The 19,700-nt window shown below is 47.2% G+C and overlaps 1 protein-coding gene across 5 annotated transcripts in view; it reads right to left on the bottom strand.

Moving 5' to 3' along the window:
- The window catches only part of LOC119457815 (M-phase inducer phosphatase 1-B), a 121,488-nt gene that overhangs the window by 58,117 nt on the left and 43,671 nt on the right, over nt 1–19,700 (bottom strand). The window lies entirely within an intron of this gene.

Below are 19,700 nucleotides of genomic sequence, written 5' to 3'. Positions count from 1 at the left end.
AGACGACGTTGGACAAAACGCTGCCCGACTGTTCTGCACATTTCAGTTTCATTTTGCCTAGGAGTCGCTGGTCAAGTTCAAGCCAAATTAAGGGGGGGGGGGGGGGGGGGAGGGAATGATGCGCTGATTATACATGATCAGTCCATCGCTTTGCTTCACTTTACCTTAGTACTGCGCTGGTCGTCGTCTTGTCACCGAGCGTACGATTCCCAACGAAAAGACGGTGGACGCTCCCCATTCACTATTTGCGAACGTTGGCCTTGATAACAGAAGTTAAACAAGTCACGACGACATACGATTAAGTCTGCGCTTCCCGGAAAACAGCGCGTGCTGCTAAGCTGACGGGCGCGTAAACGCCGCCCGCCAGAAAAAAAACTCCGTTTCAGGATCGGCAGATGGTGAAGCGGCGCCCGCAGCTGCGAGCGAATACCGGTCTCCGTTAAATACTGCCACGCCAAACCGTATCGAGCTCGCCCGTATTGGCCCCGTTCACGGGAGAAGCGTGTTTTCTCGAACACAAGCTACAGAATTCCTGCAGCCTAACGTCAAGTTCTGATTTTTTTTTTTTTTTTGCCACTCGTTGTGCGGTCCTTAGCTTCTTTTTTCTCAATGTTTCCGCAGAACGCACCGATCCTTTTCAAGGATACCGGTAAGCTCCCGTTCATGCGACTTGACAGTAGCGGCGATATACGATCCAGTCCACTTTTCATTCGCAGCTTTGGTTGTAGGTGTAGTACATGAAGTGCGTAGAGCAGAGCACCGGCGGTCTAGCAAAATAATGGGGGGGGGGGGCCAGACTGACGAGGAGAACGATAGATTTACGGGGATCCAGGTTGCGCGCCTATGTATTTACTGAATACAAGCCCAGCCAGAAGTACTGCTAAGATTACTTAAATTAGGCTGATGATAACGGTGAGTACCGAAGTGCACGTCACAACGATCTGCGCCGTCATATAGGCGCCCGGAGCGGCGGAGTACCTTATTCTACGGGGTGATCATCTAAGTTATCCGGAATTTTTTTCAATCGTCTGTTGCAGATAACATAACCCTAGTCCGTGAGGCGGACATTACTTGCACGAGAATCGAAACATATTCAACGAATTAAAAAAAAAATCAATAAGTTTCTTACTTCACGGCACATATTACAATTTACGAATTGTAGCCGATGAGTTCGCAAGGCGTATCCACATGGAATTAATTTCCAGAATGACACCAGTTTGGAGAAATGTGCCATATCAAGTTTGGTCTCATGTCAGGTGATGTGAAGGAATGTCCCCCAGCACCCCTCTTGGCAGAACTCAAGAGTGGTTCGGCCATGAATCATCGCAGTTGGGAATGGGTCTGACGAGGTCGTAGACTCGTTCGCCATTAACGCGTCCTCCCTGAGCGACTGTTTTCACGGGGTAAACGGCCGATCACAACACCCGTGGCTCCTGGCACTGACAGGGTCGTGTATATGGCATTGACAGAGGTCACAGAGCCTGCATCCGTGTGTTTATATTTTCTTCTTTATGAAACATTAAGGAGACATAGGCAGAATGCTAGACTGATAAATGTATAGCGTACTTGATTAGCTCAAGCAGGCTAGGTGACTATTTGTCACCACTCCGTTTCAAAGGGGGTGCCAATAAATCATCATCATCAAAGGTTCGTCGTGGTGAAGCGCGTCGCGCGTTGGAGCACGATCTGGAGTCTAGAGTCTGGCTATGGTCGCTGACAACCGAAGCATTGCAAACAAGCTCCACCCACAAAAACGCTTTGCACTTGCCTTCTGAATAAGAGAGCCCAGTCAGCTGGAGTCCACTCACAGCTTTATCTAAAATAATGACGTTGGATGAGCAGTGATATCAGGAACACCCATAGATTTTGCCCTAGACGTTCAACTTTCTTCCCGAATGTCACAAAGACAGATCTGCACGGAAGAAAACATCTGTTTTAAGCACTCAAGACCACTTGACCTCAAGGAAGTAAGCGAACCTAACTGGTTTTATATAGTTTACATGTAATTGTGAGTGGACCCTAGCTGGCTCGGCTCTATTCAGAGGTGAAAGGCAGGTGTACTGCGACTTTGTGGGTCGAGCTTGTTTGTGACCGGCCGTGGATGGAGCTACGGTTTCCTAGAGGTCGGTCGGGGCGTCGGTCGGGGCATTGGCATTACATTCAAATTCACTGTAACTCGGGAATTAGCAACTTTGCTAAACGACCTTTTAATCTTCGCAGGAGTGCTCTGTGCCATTTAATTTTCACAGGGTGCTTGTAGAGTAATTTACCACACATGACTTACTAGTAATGCGCAACCTGCGAGCTGCGCTTAAAGTGACGATATTCGAAGTCCCAATGTACGATTGCAGGCCAAAAGTCAAGTCACTGCGGCAGATGAGACAGGGTTATGTATGAGTGTCGACCAGAACACTAGGCTCGTGCTGTTGACAGCTTCCGCTCTGAATGGCTTTCGTGCAGGTCACGTTTTTCGAACTTGACGGCGCGAAACGCTGCCTGCCTCGGCCACGGAGCGTCCGTCGGAAGTACTGGCCTCAGTTGCGCTACAGTTTTAAGCGAAGCGGCGGCGGTGGTGGTGTCACGCTGAAAAGTGGGCCGATCCTGGCGATTGTGCAGAAAGGGTCCAAGCTCAGTGGCACATACCAGGGAAAAGAAAGTAAGAAAGAAAGAAAGAGAAAGAAATAGAGAGACAAAGAGAGAGACCGTGACATGTGAACTTTACGTTACCCGGACGAAGGTCAGATACACGCACGACAAGCTTAGCTTACCTCCATTTTCTCGACAGGGGAAGGGCTGGTGATTAGAAGGAAATTTGACAGCACTGTTGCAACTTGCAGGGGAAATGAAGGGAAAGCTCTGAAGGCAAAGTGCGCACACAAGAGCACTCCTGAAAAAAGCCTCGCCTTCTCATGCGCGTTTTAGTTTACGTTATATTGACAAGAACAAATATAAAACTGCCAAACGATGCCGGAATACTTGGCGCAGCTCCGCAGGTTATCCGTTCACTGTCACAGAAAGTTATGCGCGAGTAGAGTTGCTCGGTGCGCTCTCGTATTTCCCGTGCTTTCTCTTTTGAGCATAAAAAACTTTTGTAACATATCTGATCCAGCAGACAGCTGGATCAGATATTTTTCACGAGTGCATATGACTTTCTCATGGACACTTTTGATCTGAATATAATAGAGAAGTTGGTTTATTATATTCTTTAATCATGTAATTAGGCGGAATACAAAAACTGACTTGCTCCAAGTAAAAAAACAGCACCGTCTTGGTTCTGTCCAGCTACATGGCACTGGTAAACTTTGAATACTTGGCACAAATTACGCGGGAATACGTAGGCAGAATACGCGGATACTCAATCATCAATACGTTCACAGGATATACACTCACGTTCCTACTCACGCCCACTCGTATATTCACAAACGCTCACACGCCTTCATAGCCGCCACACTAATCTCACGCCTGAGTGTGGAGCGAGTATGCCGACCTATGCATGACGATGATGCGATCGGCTTGGAACTCTGCATCTCCGTTGTGGGAAACCAAACCCGTGCACGTTCCCGTGTCGGGGCAATCACCTTCATCCCCAAAATCAAAAAAGATGGCTGACTAATGGAGTAGCACACGAGGAATATGGATTATAAACAGGGATAAGGTGCCTCAGAAAGGCTGGCCAACGTTTCGATAGGAGGACCTATCTTCGTCAAAGGCGGCCTCGTCATCCTCGGCGGGGTTAGTTTTAAAGGGTTAGTGGAGTGACGTCACGTCGATGTCGGCTGTGGCTGGCTGTAAAGGGAGAGACTGAAAAGAAAATGAGCGCTGGCGCTTGACTGGCTAGGCGCGGTTTCTAAGACGAGGGGACAAGAGCGGGAGAGCGAGAAAGCGGCAAAAAAAAAAGAAAAAAAAAAAAAAAGAAAAAAAGAAAGAAAAAACGTCAGAGGGGGTTGGGGGAGCGAGAGGCGAGTGAGCGTTCGGAGGTGTCGTGGTCGGCGTGCGTTTGGGGTCCCTGAAGAGCCGGTCAGTGTGCAAGTGACAATACGAGTTGAAAGCATGACTTGAGTAGCGTAGCATCAAGGCATCGGGTAATTTTGTGGTTGACAGGGAGCAGCTTGGTCCGTCAAGGGACGTTAGCCTCACTAGTTCGCCGTAGGCGTCGTCGCGGCGGTATACAGAATTGGCGAGACCCTGTGTGGTCAAGGCGCCGAAAAGGTATCCTGGCGTCTGAGATTTTGGACTGTCTCGGTGTGGATCTTGTGTGGAAAAAAAAAAAAAAAAAAAAAACGGCACAGGAGGGTGACAGTGTAGAAAAAATATAATTACAAATTAAACATGGGGGGGGGGGGGGGGGGAGACAGGTGTACCTGGAAAAGCGCTCGTATGGTTGATCAATGCGTAAAAGCATGGAGGACGATAATTAATTGAGTGGTAGGGGAGATGCAGGGAAGAACTGGAAATGGAAGAATAGGTGAGGTTGAGGGGAGAAAAAAAAAAAAAAAACGGCACAGGAAAGTGACAGCGGAAGAAATATAATTTGAAACATAAACACGGACAGGACAGGTGTACCTGGAAAAGCGTTCGTATGGTTTATCAATGAGTAAAAGCATGGAGGAGGATAATAAATTGAGTGGTAGGGGAGATGTAGGGAAGAACTGGAAATGGAAGAATAGGTGAGGTTGGAGCATCGAGATTAGCTGGAGGTTTAACTTGTTTTGCGCCTTTGTTAATGGTATAACAATTTAAGGTTTATGTTACTGCTTTTAGCGATTCTAAGTTGCCACGTGATAAATTCATCCCTGTCGGGTGCAGGCATTTAAACTTGTGTATGAGGTATGATTCTGTATATTTTCTCTCGCGGGGTGAACGAAAATTTGTAGTATATAGAGTCTTGCTTCATCAAATATACGGCCGTGCTCATCGAAGTGGCAGGCTACTGCTTTAGGTAAATTGTGTTTTGTATCTGCGCGATGGCCGTTGAGTCTCGTGTGCATTTCTTGTCCAGTCTCACCTATGTATTGCTTGTTACAAGCGGCACATTCTAGACAGTAGACTACGTTGCTTGACGTGCAGGTACGAGCGGCACATTCTAGACAGTAGACTACGTTAGACAGTAGATACTACAAACAAATTTTCGTTCACCCCGCGAGAGAAAATATACAGAATCATACCTCATACACAAGTTTAAATGCCTGCACCCGACAGGGATGAATTTATCACGTGGCAACTTAGAATCGCTAAAAGCAGTAACATAAACCTTAAATTGTTATACCATTAACAAAGGCGCAAAACAAGTTAAACCTCCAGCTAATCTCGATGCTCAACCTCACCTATTCTTCCATTTCCAGTTCTTCCCTACATCTCCCCTACCACTCAATTTATTATCCTCCTCCATGCTTTTACTCATTGATAAACCATACGAACGCTTTTCCAGGTACACCTGTCCCCTCCGTGTTTATGTTTCAAATTATATTTCTTCCGCTGTCACTTTCCTGTGCCGTTTTTTTTTTTTTTTTCTCCCCTCAACCTCACCTATTCTTCCATTTCCAGTTCTTCCCTGCATCTCCCCTACCACTCAATTATCGTCCTCCATGCTTTTACGCATTGATCAACCATACGAGCGCTTTTCCAGGTACACCTGTCTCCCCCCCATGTTTAAATTTGTAATTATATTTTTTCTACACTGTCACCCTCCTGTGCCGGTTTTTTTTTTTTTTTTTTTCCCCGCACAAGATCCACACCGAGACAGTCCAAAATCCCAGACGCCAGGATACCTTTCGGCGCCTTGACTACACACGACGCCTACGGCGAACTAGTGAGGCTAACGTCCCTTGACGGACCAAGCTGCTCCCTGTCAACCACAAAATTACCCGATGCCTTGATGCTACGCTACTCAAGTCATGCTTTCAACTCGTATTGTCACTTGCACACTGACCGGCTCTTCAGGGACCCCAAACGCACTCCGACCACGACACCTCCGAACGCTCACTCGCCTCTCGCTCCCCCAACCCCCTCTGACGTTTTTTTCTTCTTTTTTTTTCCTTTGTTTTTTTTTTTTTTTTTTTTTTTTTTGCCGCTTTCTCGCTCTCCCGCTCTTGTCCCCTCGTCTTAGAAACCGCGCCTAGCCAGTCAAGCGCCAGCGCTCATTTTCTTTTCAGTCTCTCCCTTTACAGCCAGCCACAGCCGACATTGACGTGACGTCACTCCACTAACCCTTTAAAACTAACCCCGCCGAGGATGACGAGGCCGCCTTTGACGAAGATAGGTCCTCCTATCGAAACGTTGGCCAGCCTTTCTGAGGCACCTTATCCCTGTTTATAATCCTTATTCTTCATCCCCAAGAGGCGGTTATGATCTTCCTGGAAACTGTACCTCTCAAATGTGGAAAACAAGCCCGAGAGCTTTTCCCGTGACGAGATAATCCCCTTCATTCCCGAGAAAGCGTCACACCTCTACGACCTGAGAAGACGCAAAGGCGAGCTACCAAAGGAGAGGACCCGAGGGGGAGGAGGTCGTCAACTTGACCACCCGACAGAGGACTGACACTTCCACAAGTTCCCCGAAGGAGACATCGGCTACCACAAGACCACGAGGGGTTATTTAAGGCCGTCCTGGTCCCCGTGTTATGCAGAACCGCTCGAGACTCGGACCATGTACCAATGAAGTGAATACAATCTTTTCTAATTTTTTTCATCATCACGATGCCCGCCTTCATCGCCGTATCCTGATTCTTGCGGTGACGACCTACCTCACCCGGTCGAGATTATATCAGATGTCACACCCTGTATGTAAGGAAGTATTCACGCAAAATGTATTACAGGAAAAGCAAGGAGAAGCTCCGAAAGCATTACGAAAATGTTCAGAATATCCAAGTTCATGCCTAGCGTTCCGACTGCTGATTCATGGGAGATAGTTTAAACTTGCGTTATGAAGGGAAAGCTACGGGCGCGTGGCTACTGCACATGTGTTAACGCGCCAAGTAGTCCGGCAGCGTTCGACGGTGCTTTTGGTTGCTCAGAACAGGCGCTGAATCGACGCAGCTTCCACGTGCGACGGTTTCGCGTCTGCGCAGACGCTGAAGGGAAAAGCCGCAAAATAAGCGAACTTTTAAGCTCAGCGGCGTGTTCTGTCTTATTTGACTGCTGCTAATAAGCTGTTTACGTTTTCTCTTCCCCAGTCTAAACCAACGTGGATTAAAATACGGGACTCTTTTTCAGAAGCGCTCTCATTTGGGCGCGCTTTGCCTCCGTAGCTTTCCTTTCATTGCCACAGAAAGTTGTCCGCGAGTATATCTCTCGTTAATGTTGCGCTTGAGGTCACTTCCACAGCGAAGCTACAACGAGCACATTTTCGGGAACGTGCCGTGGTCGGCGTTTAACATTCAGCTAAAAGCGATAAACTATGATGCATCCATTCTAGTCCGCTCACCTGGAATCGTGAAACGCAGTTGCGGTACATTCGGCGCGCATATTCCATTGTAGATAAAGTACAATCGAACAGCCAGCAGCGAACTATTCAGTACAGCACAGAGGCCCAAGATGCGCCGCATCGTTTTGCCAGTTTTGTCGTCTGCTTCGAGTTTTCTTTTTATAGGTCTAGATGGCGCGACGTGTGCCCCCTTCATAGACCGTTCTTTCTCGCATGCAGGCTAGAGAAGTTTTCATACAAATATAGGGCTGCTAGGCATTTTTTTTTTCTTGCTTCAGGTACTACAGACAAAACGGAATTCTTACAATGTCAGTGCGAAAAACTAAACGAACGACCCCAAGGTACGCTACTGTAGCAATAGTGAGTCGTCTGCTTTTACTAGCCAGCAGACGGCCGGCTCCAGATTTCTCTATGAAATACAAAATGCTCCAATAAAGCAACCGCTGAGCCAATTTTATGGGCATTTGCTGGATTTAAGAAATCAATATAAGCTATAGCGACTAGTTGGAGCTGAACATTTATTTAGGCGTTACGACATTTAAATATGTGCTGAAAATCGGCAAGCTTACGACCGAAGATTACGACTCCGAAACTTCACCACAAAAACACACTGAAATTCCGTCAACGACAGATTAGAGCCGTTACAGCGAACGCTTTTGCTGCGAAACGACACGTATAACGAAGGGCACAACATAGCCTTGTCAGCTTTCTATCATATGTATCGTAATCGCCCCTACAATGAAAAATTTAACAACGAATTTACCTGTTTAACGAAACAACCTACGTGTCCCTGGTCACATTTTGGTCATTTCAAACGAATTTACGGCAAGGCGGCTGCGAGGAATGTTTTGTAACTATGCGTTGGCAACACGGCTAAGAAGTTACATATGCGCTCGTGTTGAAACATTCAAGGGAACAAGCGGTTGGCTACGAAGTTTCAAGGAACGCCACGGAATTCTGCGTAAAAATGTAAGCGGATAAGGGGCTGCCACTCCCCACCATTTCGCATACAACTGGCGTGATCCTGAGATGAGGAGACTGCCGCACGGTTACGACCCGAATGGCATTTTTAATACCGATGGGACTGCTCTCTTTTATGGACGTACTGCTGCCCGAGAGAACGCGCTGCATGATACCTGTGCAAAGGCGGTGAAAAGTCGACACAGCGCCTCACCGTGCTTATTTGCTGGGACTGGACAGGTACAAATGATTAAGTTTCATTCATTCACATATACTTGGGACGTATTCTCGGACGATCACTTTCGGAGACGTCACTTTCGGTGCGCGCTGATTGGCTGGTTGAGCAAACATGCTCGAATCATCCGGCGCATCGTGTACTACACATCGCACGAAAGTGATGGTATCGCCAAAAGTGATCGTCCGAGAATACAGCCCTTATTGGACCTACACGGACCGATACAAGGTGGATTTCTTTCTCACAGCTGAAGACGTCATTCTACTAAAACACGCACATTTTAAGTAATAAAAATAAAGTCGAAAACATACGTAACCATGTCCTGGACAATATATAACACCGAACAATTAATACAATATTCATTACCATACTTCAAGTAGCAAACGTACAGCACGTAAGGGGCTTCGAAACAGCAAAGCGACGCGCCGAGTTTCAAAGCGGTGTCACGCATCCTTATTCATGTCTTCAGGGAGGGAATTCATAGGCATTCCAAATTCATAGGCACTACAACATTTAAAGACATCCACACGAGCTGTTAAGGCGTAAGCTTGCCCTGATGGCTGCGGAGTACAGGAAAGAAAGAAAAGCTGGGACACAAAGCTTACAAGTCTTACTCAGCAATAAAAATATCACAATTGTGTAAACTTCTTTGAAACATTACACTCGAAATGCTGTATTTTACACTATTTTCGTATTATGGACTGATGCCCTTCTAGACACTTCCACCGGAGCTGACTGGCTGCAGGTACATACATGCATTGTCCCGTTAAGTACTAGACTCGTGAGGTGTACTGGCATTTTACGAACCATCATCGCGCCATCGCGGTGCGCCGATTTGCGACATTTGTCACAAAATCAACGCTTACGAAAGCGGGCACGCCGCCGCTTATCTTCAGGACGACTGTGCGCGACCGTGTTGGCACGACCGCGAGGTGGCAAGCTTTGTTCAACGGCGGACTATAGCTCCGCACGAAATGAAATGGAGCAACAAGATTCTGCACAAGACTCCCGTAAATCCCCGGCGGACGACAGCGAAAGAGCAGCTGCGCAAGAACTACGCGCCAACCTTTTCGGTACTACAGTGGGGATATCATTAAAATTAAATTCCGAGGCTTTACGCGCCAAAAGCACGTTGCGATTATGAGGCACACCGTATACTGAGGGACTCCGGACAAATTTTGACTCCTTGGGGTTCTTTAAAGTGCACCTAAAAATTTAGGTACACGAGCGTTTTGCAATCCGCCCCCATCTAATTGCGGCGGCCGCCGCGGCAGGGCTCCATCGAACCCGCGACCTCGAGCTCAGCAGTGCAACGCCACTACGCCAGCACGGCGGGTAGCAGTTTTGCGTTTTCACGAGATTAAACGAAAACTGGTGTATCTGAAGTCACCACGTGTATTCTTGGAGTCGAGTGGAACTAGGAGTATCCATACCTGCACTAGAGTGGACTAGAACTATTCTAGTACACTCTACCTGCACCATTCAGTCGAGCGTCGCGGAGCAAAAGATCACATGCACGGACGCACCACTCCACGATTTGTAGGATTCGGGGGTGTCGTGGTCTCGGAGTCTGGCGTCACACTGGGGGCTCTGTAGCCTACGTACGCCACCGGTGCGTCTCGAAACGGGTAGCTGGCCTCCGCCACCGAGACGTCACACGGAGGCTAAGAGGGCCCACGCCGTCGGCCGTGCCATCAGTTCTTGACGAGGGCTGCTTCTTTAAGGCTCATTCACGCTATGCCGACACGACACCGATTTTGGTCTGCCGACTGTTGGCGACAGCGTTTTCCTTGCTTCAAACTGTTGGCCACAGCGTTTTCCGTCCTGTAAACTACTGTCGCCAACAGTCAGCAGACCAAAATCGGTGTCGTGTCGGCATAGCGTGAATGAGCCTTTAGTGATGAGTACGAGGTCGACAAATTGATGGGACAGAACAGGGGCTGCATTTACATAGGAGAGGCAAACTTCGATAACACGCGCTTGTTTTTGTATTTCGCGGGCTTTCTGTAATATATATATATATATATATATATATATATATATATATATATATATATATTGGTGTATATGTGCTGCTGCATTCGGCAGTCCTGACCACGTCCTGACTGCACAAGTTCTAGCAATAAGGGAGGTCCGTACAGAGATTGTCAGAAAACTTCCACGTTAATATCGGGGCGAATTCGCTCATGTGAAGGGTACTGGTAACGAAACAGACGACGTAATGACGAGATAATTCGAGCGGTTTAACATTCGCACTGCCAGAAAAAAAAAAAAAAGCAATATTTCTGGCAGACCCCTAGGGTGCTCTCAATGTTGAGACGTTACACGTTTAAGGGCCCTCAAGGGTTCCGATCACAAAAAGTTTCGGAACACGGGATTTGCGAGGAAAAAAAAAAAAAAAAGATTGTCGAAGGCAACACATCCGCCCCACTGTTGAAATGCCACATACGCATTTCTCCGGGACACAACCAGTGAAATAAATTTGAAGGAGTGTGGCAAAAGCCACAAGGAAATTATCGTCACTTGCGCTCTCATCAGCGGGATGGGCAGCTGAGCCCACAGGAAGCGCGCAAACAGAGCCCTTCGCGACGTCGCCAGGCAAAGGAAGCCTCCAGCGGCACCGCCAAGCACGGCCCGCTTCCTGCGATCGGGTGGCTCCGGGCCTCGGCCGGCGGAAACCAAAGACGGCGCCAGAAGACGCCCCGGGCGAAAGACGACCGCCGTTGGCTCGGAGTCCATCCAGCAGTCCCACGGGAATGTAGGTGCGCGCGGACACGCCACCATTCTTCGCGAAAGGCAGCTCGCGATTGGAGCCGGCAGTCGCGCAGGCGTGGGAAGCACAAGGTCTCGGACATCAGCGCGAGCCCGGACGAATTGCCTTTCTGGGCAGTTAACCGACATGCGTGATTTGGGTGAATTCCCACTGCAGTGGTTACCTGCGTAGGCTTCTTTTCTCTCTCACCCACCCACCCGATTTTATTGACCCACACGCACGCGCGGACTTAAGAGAACGCTCTTTGTGCTGCCAGCGCACTTGGAGCAATCGATTTCATCCTGTCGTTTAACCTCCCCTATTTATTGTAAGAGGATTGTGCAGTCAGCTCCGCCGAATACAGCAGCAACTTAGGCGCACGCATTTGCGCGAGGTCCCAAAGGCAGCGCTAAAACTTTAGTACAGCGCGTGTCACCCCATGTCAATTTCGCGCCTGCGTTTAGCTCACTATGCACGATCATAGGGAGGAATTAGTGGCACAATAGCGGTAGCAACGCAATCGGTAGCGTGAGTGGGCCAATCCAGAAATAAATGCACCGCTTCATCCGCACAACGCTCTTCCAGCTGTAGGGTTAACTTGCTGCCGCCAGCAAAGAACACCCGCTCCAAGCGCCGCCCCATCACGAATCATGCATGGCCGGGCCCTCCGAAATGACTTAACACGCCATGCGCGAGGCTTAGCTGGCAGTTTGCTTATTAGGAGGTCACGAGCACCTTTATACTCTGCGAAAACTTCCAGAAGTGCGCCGCAACCTGGTAGCAAACAATTCGGTGTCGCTTTAGCGGTAAATGCGACAGAAATGCTTTGGCGTTGCGTCGCACCTCTCTGATGTACCGGATCCGCGATTTAAACCGCGTTCACCCCACATTGCAAAGTTCGACACATGTCCTGTCTCTTCGAGGAGCGAAGTGACGGTGGTCCGGAGCAGACCACTGTCCGTTGCAACTAATTACATAATGCACGGGGCGTTTCATTTTATTGTTAACAGTTTAAAAAGAAAACCATCACAGAGATGTAGCACAATTCTACTAAATGAGCCACGTTACTCTCAAAACACATTATTTGCACAAAAAATGAAAGCGAACATTTGACTAATTAACAATCTTCGATAATTAACTTTTAACTAATTACTTTAAGCCACATATTGCAATTTATTAATTGTAACCACTGACTGCTAAAATCATACCCACTTGGAACGAATTCTGAGGATGACACCAGTTTCGAGATCATCATCGTCATATCTTTATGTCCACTGCAGGACGAGATGCGCGCTCCCAAAACTTGCGACAAATATTTAATGATGGGGCTTTACGTGCGAAAACCCCGATCTGATTATGAGGCATGCCGCAGTGGGGGACTCCGGGACAATTTGGCCCACCTGAAGATCTTTAAAGTGCACCTAAATACACGGGTGTTTTCGCATTTCGCCCCCAACGAAATGCGGCCGCCGTGGCCGGGATTCGATCCCGCGACCTCGTGCTTAGCAGCCCAACACCAAGCAATCACGGCGGGTCTTGCGACGAAATGCATTGGTGTTCCAGAAGCTTTTTGTCAAGAAAGGTCAGTGGAACAGTGCACTTTTACGGCAAGTTTGACTGCGCTTAACTCAAAACTGGTGCTAGTTTTGAAAATTCGTTCCAAGTGGATGTGCCTTGTGAAATCACTGGCTTCAATTCGTGCATTACAATATGTGCGGAAAAGTAATTAGTTCAAAATAAAAAGAGCGAAATTTTGTTAATTAGTCAATTATGTGTATTAGTTTCCATTGTAAATAGTGTATACATTTTCGAGCATTCCAGCTCAAAAAGTAGATTTGTGCTAAATGCCCCAGGTGAACAAAAAAAAAATTATGTTAGCGTTAAAATAAAACCCGGTGTGCATGTATATAGCACAGACACACCAGACACATATACACCCTTCTAAGCTTTCCCATCCGCTCTACCACCTGACTCAAGGCTTTCCCACACTTGACGCGCACACGTTTTTTTTTTTTTTTTTTCCCACTTAGACACTGCAAATGCTAACACATAAAAAAAGAAAGAAGAAAAACAACCGGATTACTTCGACCGCGTAACGTGAATCATTCTATACCGGAGCCCTCGAGCTTCGTAGCAAGCCGCTCTACTTTCGCGTCACGGTCGCTGCCTGCCCAGGAGGTTCTCGTCGGAGCGCAGCCGAGCTGTGCACCCACGCGCTCTCTCCTCTTCGTCCAGAGCGAGCAGCCCTGGCTTCACTGCGACAAACCAAACCCGGAGAAAAAAAAAAAAAAACTTTCCTTTAAGCGAATGCTATGGTCCACAAAAAGGCGCACCGGGCCCTTCCAGAGTGCAGGCAAGCAAAGTCCTTGTGCCGCACACAGAGGCACGCGTCACGACAGAGTTCCGCCGGTCGGCGCCCATCCGTCCCCGGCTGCCACTCTTCACCGCCACTGGAACATGACAAGCTCGCGACGCAAACGCGGAAGAGCGTGCGCCGTATCAGCACGTGACCATTCTCTCTGTCACTGCCCACGGACCAGTCCGCGGACGGACCTAGTACGCACACGAGAACGTCGCCCATGGAGGTCCCATGGAGGTCCCGGTGATAAATGGGCACTAGCTCGATCGTTTGAAAATATGCGCGGAAGCCAACGGGGGTGCGTTTTGTCTGGTGCATTGAAAGCGCGCGACGTGGTGCTGCAGTACAGGAAGCACGCTTTCAGTTTCCCGTGGTTTGAATACAGAAATGGCGCGCGGCACAGAATTGCAAGAATACGCACCCAAACATTTATTACCAAGTTTTCTCCTTTGAGCGGTTTTGGTTTCAGAAAGCCATGGCTTCAGTTGCTTATTCGGAAGCCGTAGCAGGACCCGACAGTTCACGCTGTCTTAGAGAGGTTTCACCGTACTTCACACCGCGCCGAGGTGATATACACGATTCCCTATGGACCGCATACACGGGGCGCCGCAGCCAGCTTTAAGCGCCTCATTCTGTTCACAAGTACTCAGCTGTGACCTCACGCTGCTCTAAACTGCACTCGCTAGGCCAAGTTCAGGAACCGAAACCACGTCGTGAAGCCTAATCTTAATACGTGCTCACAGATTGCAATCATAAATCACGACCACGCTATACGACTCGCACACCACCAATACCACGGCGTTCACCGTCACGTGATCAACGCATAAAACTGCCTTCCCGACCGCAACAGCACAGCGCGTCGGTTTCAACTTCCTGCGAGATACTGCGGCCAAACACACGCGCGTCCTTTTACATAGCTGGAGTGTTATCGCAGCTGATCCTATCCAGGCCCGACCACGTCGGATAAAGGCCGTTACAGCTGCCCGAAAGGTAACGGCTAGCGAGCGCTTCATCAAATGGCCCACAGTGCGCGACAAGGGTGGAGTTTATTCGCGTTTCAGAAAAGCTAAACGGCTAGTGTGCGAACCGAATGCAAACCAAATGCGGCCATACACTAAACGCGACGTCGACACTGACGTCTCGGTTGTTGTGGAAACGTTAGTTTAAATAAGCTAAAAAGAAAAAAAGTGTCTACCCTAAGGAATTGGATCCGTAAGGGCAGGGGAAGAGTAGGTTGGGAATACGCCGTACGCTCCTTTTATTTGTTGTGGCAACGATGGCCTATGCCGGTGAAAATTAGGTGATGCACTCGCATCTTGCTTACAGTGCTCCCTCCCGAAGCGGAGAGAAACAAGTTATGGCTGCGCTACTTCCAGGGCGTCCCGGGCCAAGTTGTTAAATTGTAAGCTTAAGTTGTTAAGCGCCGTACAAGGAGCGCTCTACCGCAAGAATTTGCAAAGGTGGTTCAGTAATGGCAAAAATAAACGCAAACGAAATGTCGCGAGGCGATGGTAGGAGAGGAAGCAAGCTAGGGGCCTCCCTGCCCTCTCTCCCGTTGCCTCGACCAGCGCCTGCGAGCCACCTCCCCTGAATCGCCCACATCGAATCCGAGGGCCTCCGCATGGCCTCTGAGATTTGCGTGCACTGGGCCGGTATCTTGTAGCGATGCCTTTCCGGTAATAATGCCTTTTCGCGCTTTGTCAGTGGTCAGAGCGACGGATGATAAGACTAGTTAGTATAGAGTAAGTCATAAGGCATCGCTACAAAATACCGGCCCTGCGAATTTTTGTTCCGTCCGTCCCATTCGCACGGAGAGCGTAAGTTCAGTGGCGGGCGTAGTCGCGGCTCCTTCTCCGATCTCGCACCCTAGGGCTTAGGCGATTCAGTAAGTTCAGAGACACTAAATTCGATGCAAAGAACGGAAACAAAACGAAAATAGGTGATATGATAAAATGACCATAAATAAATAAATAAATAAATAAATAAATAAATAAATAAATAAATAAATAAATAAATAAATAAATAAATAAATGGAGATATTTACAAAAATACAAAAAAGAAATTAGAACGGAAAACTGTACGTAATACACGCAAAATTGCCGCGTGACTGGTCGCTCGAGGCACTTTGCGCGTATTCGCGAGCTTCTTTCACGCTCAGAAAAAACTTTTATGTAGCACGTATTGAGCTACAGAAAGCTGTATCGGGAGTTTTTTGTGTTGCTGTACAATTTTTTCATTGACACTTTTCATCTAATTATAATATCTGACAAGTTGATTAATTATTTATTTAGACTAATTATGCAATTAGGCGGAATGAAAAAAATTATCTCCTAGCGACGGCAACATTACCTTGGTTCTGTCCCAACTACGTGGCATTTGGATATTTTTAAATCTTGGTGCATGATAGTTGGGACACCCTGTATACAGGGTGTCATTTTAGCTGCATCAACTTTTTAAAAATTGCCCGTGGCAGATAGCACAATTATAATCCTTGATCTAAACTACTCGATGAGGCGGCCATTACTTCCGCGAGAAATCAAAACGCCTAATTGAATAATTACCATAATTACGCTAATTAACTTAATTATTTTACGGCACATCTTTCAGTCTACGAATTATAGCCGCTGAGTTCGCAAGGCGTATCTACTTGGAACGAATTCTCAGGACTGAACCAGTTTCGAGATTAAGCACAAAGTAGTTGTTAAAAGATTCATGGCTATTGAATTCGTCGGAATCATAGCGGTCACTATTGACAGCTCCGAAAAGCTGGTGCAGGTGACATGGTCACCCGAAGACATTGTACTAATAATCCGGCGCGGTCACGAATCAGCGAGCGTATACTCTTCACCGCTTTCGTTCTCCGCGCTGGTGGGACCGGCATTCCTTGCACGCCTTCCCCGCTGGGTACCGCTGGTGTGCCGCTCGTGACGTCACACGATGTCTGCTGGGCTGTTCGGTCAGGTTTCGGTTTCGCTTTTGCGCTTTCTTGCTTATTTAAATTATTATCGAACTTGCGGATCAATTCTATCAGACGCGTGACATGGAGGGCGGGGGACGTCCCAGGAAACTAAAACGCCATTACCTAGACGTCGTCGAAAAATCGCCGGATTTGCCCTTTCAATCGCAATTTTCAGGTATCAAGCTAAGCGTACCAAAAATGATCCGTTAGGCTTTGTGGGGTAATATCGATACGAATACAATTTTGCGAACAAAATGTTGAACAAAGAAAAAAGAACCAGACAATGCAAAAAAAAAAAAAAAGCGCTTCGTGGTAGAACATGTCAACTTCCAGAACTGTTTCGTCTCTTAAGAATTTTTTATTTATCATGTTCTGCATCAAAACCTTCAACGTGATGCCTGACTGTGTGATGATCGATATATCACTGCCCATTCCTGCCGCCTTTCCTGGCACCGAAATGTGTTACTGGACTTGATGATGATGATGATGTGGTTTTTTGTGGCGCAAGGGCCAGGTATGGCCAAAGAGCGCCATGACTGATAATGTTGTGTTAAGCGCTGATTGATTAGTTGCGATGATAGGATGCAACATGGCTGTAAAGTGGCCTTAAATCAATCGCTATCGTAGAAGCGTAAAACGATATATAGTATAAAATTATGATAGTGATATGCGGAGTGGTCTATGGGTACAGTACGAATGACAAGTGATCATGAGGCTAAAGTGCAAGAGGATGGAAATAGCATGTATGCCTCCTTAAGGCCTTTGAGCCCAAAGGCTGTGAGGCAGGTGCTTTCTTTAATGCAGCTACCGCAGCAGAAACCTCTGTTAAGAGGCCCTGCTACGGATTGCCTGGGGCTATAACATGAAAACTGTGTACATCTTTTAAGAATTCCAACAATTATTGATGTTTAAAGAGAGGTTCTATACCTAAGATCATTAGAGGATGAAGTGGAATTTGCTGCCGGTGTGGTAATGGAAAATGCTTTTTCCGATTAGCGTTCAATTCAGTGCATTGCAGCAGGATGTGAAGCACGGTAAGTGGCTCACCAGATTTATCACACGTGGGTGGATCACCATCGGACAAGAGGTAAGCGTGTGTACTTTATGTGTGTCCTATCCTAAGTTTGCAAAGTGTTACTTCTGTGCGGCGGTTCTTTGATACCGGCGGCCAGTTGCCAAGATACGGCTTGATAACATGTAGTTTATTTTCTGTTGCTTTATCCCACAACCGCTGCCAATAAGCCCTCAGCTTTTCCTTTAGGGTGGGCTTGAGGTCCATTACAGGGACAGTCGTGGAAGAGTTGGAAACGTTCGCGTGGACGGATGTGGCTAGCTGGTCAGCCAACACGTTACTTTCTATCTCTCGGTGCCCCGGCACCCAGCATACCACGATATGTTGCTTGGACGCATAGGTGGTGCATAGTACTGAGTAAAGAGATAGAATTACAGGGTTTTTATATTTTTTGACAGTTTTTAAAGCGTTTACGACGCTCAAAGAGTGTGTATATAACTGCCTTTGGGATATTAGATTCTTTAATGTGTTACTGTTTAATGTTTAATTAATGTTAATGTTTAATGTTACTGGACTTGATGACAAGTAGAAAATGAAATGGTTTATTAGAAAATACGGCCCTTGGGTTATGACAGAAAACCGCAGGAACCATTTTTGGCAGTTGAGGTTGGACAGCGTACACAGGCGCACTTGCATAAGACCATCGCAGGGATGCCCCCTCCATTGCCAGGAATCGAAACCGCGACCTTGTGCTCAGGCTGAGAACGCCATATCTATATACCAATCAATCAAGTATTTATTTACCATTGTGTGTACACATGTCAGGAGCACAGACAAAGAGCCGACCAAGCGTGGCTTGACTGGGCTTGTAATCCTTACCACAGATGCGGATAGTCATAAAAAAAAAGGCACCTAACACAATTGCGATGTTACGGCGATCGGTACATGACTGCCTCCAAATCTGTCATTTTGAGATATTTTTCACGATGTTCCTTTAATTCGTGAGAGAATCGTCACACTTAGGCTCGAAAGTTGTGCCTACCTGTCCATTTAATAGCTAGATGCAAACTCGTAATTCGGCAATATGTTGCAGATAACTGAAAACAGTATTCACGGCTGGACAGGCACGCACGCACAATGATAGAGACAGAGCGACAAGGTTAATTCAGGCGGTCAAACAATTTGCGGTACCAAGATTCTAATCGTACCACTCATGCTCTGCGGAAAAAAAAAAAAAAACTGCCGCGATTGTTGAACTACAGGCTTTGAGACGATTGTGACAATTTTGCAATTTTGAGACAACTGCAAGATGAGAATAAGCATAATTAATGCAGTTTTGCATCTAAATGATGCCCAGTGGGGCTATGAGGGACGCAGGGGTGATCAGTTCCGGAATAACATTTTAGCCACCCAGCGTCCTCAAGCGTGCATTTACGAGGTGCTCAGCGACGGCTGTATCCAACTATTGAAAATAAAGAATTTGAGATATAATAATACATACTGGCCATAACTTATGGCAACGACGAACGTCAGCTAAGACTGTGGTGAGTCTGAAAGACAATCTTTGCTCCTTTCAGTCGTACCTGTGTATCATTAGGCTGACCCAACCACTCGATGTGCACCAAATAGCCCCAGCAATTTTTTTTTTTCAATTCACTATAAGTGTCCCCATTATCATGTTATAACAATCTTTTTATTGTTAGACATTTATACTTTATTATATTGTAGTTGATGTTTATTCCATTTTTATCATACATGCGTAGCCTTCCATTTATCAATTACCTTATACCGATTCACGCTTGATTTCTGAAGAGTAGAATTTAAATGTGATCTGTTGCCTGTACTGACATTTTAGTTTAGACCCCCCACAGCTTCTGGCTGTGGGGGTCTGTTTCGTCTAACGTTGGCCATAACTACACGAAGGAGCACCTGCACAAGACGGCGCGGGCACTTCAACGCCCGCTACACACCGGCACCACCCCCGAGCTCATCGCCACACAT

The sequence above is a fragment of the Dermacentor silvarum genome, chromosome 1 (genome assembly GCF_013339745.2).
Source record: "Dermacentor silvarum isolate Dsil-2018 chromosome 1, BIME_Dsil_1.4, whole genome shotgun sequence".
In the NCBI taxonomy this organism is placed as follows: domain Eukaryota; kingdom Metazoa; phylum Arthropoda; class Arachnida; order Ixodida; family Ixodidae; genus Dermacentor; species Dermacentor silvarum.
Note: the sequence above shows the minus strand (reverse complement) of the source record. Positions and strands in the feature narration are given on the sequence as shown.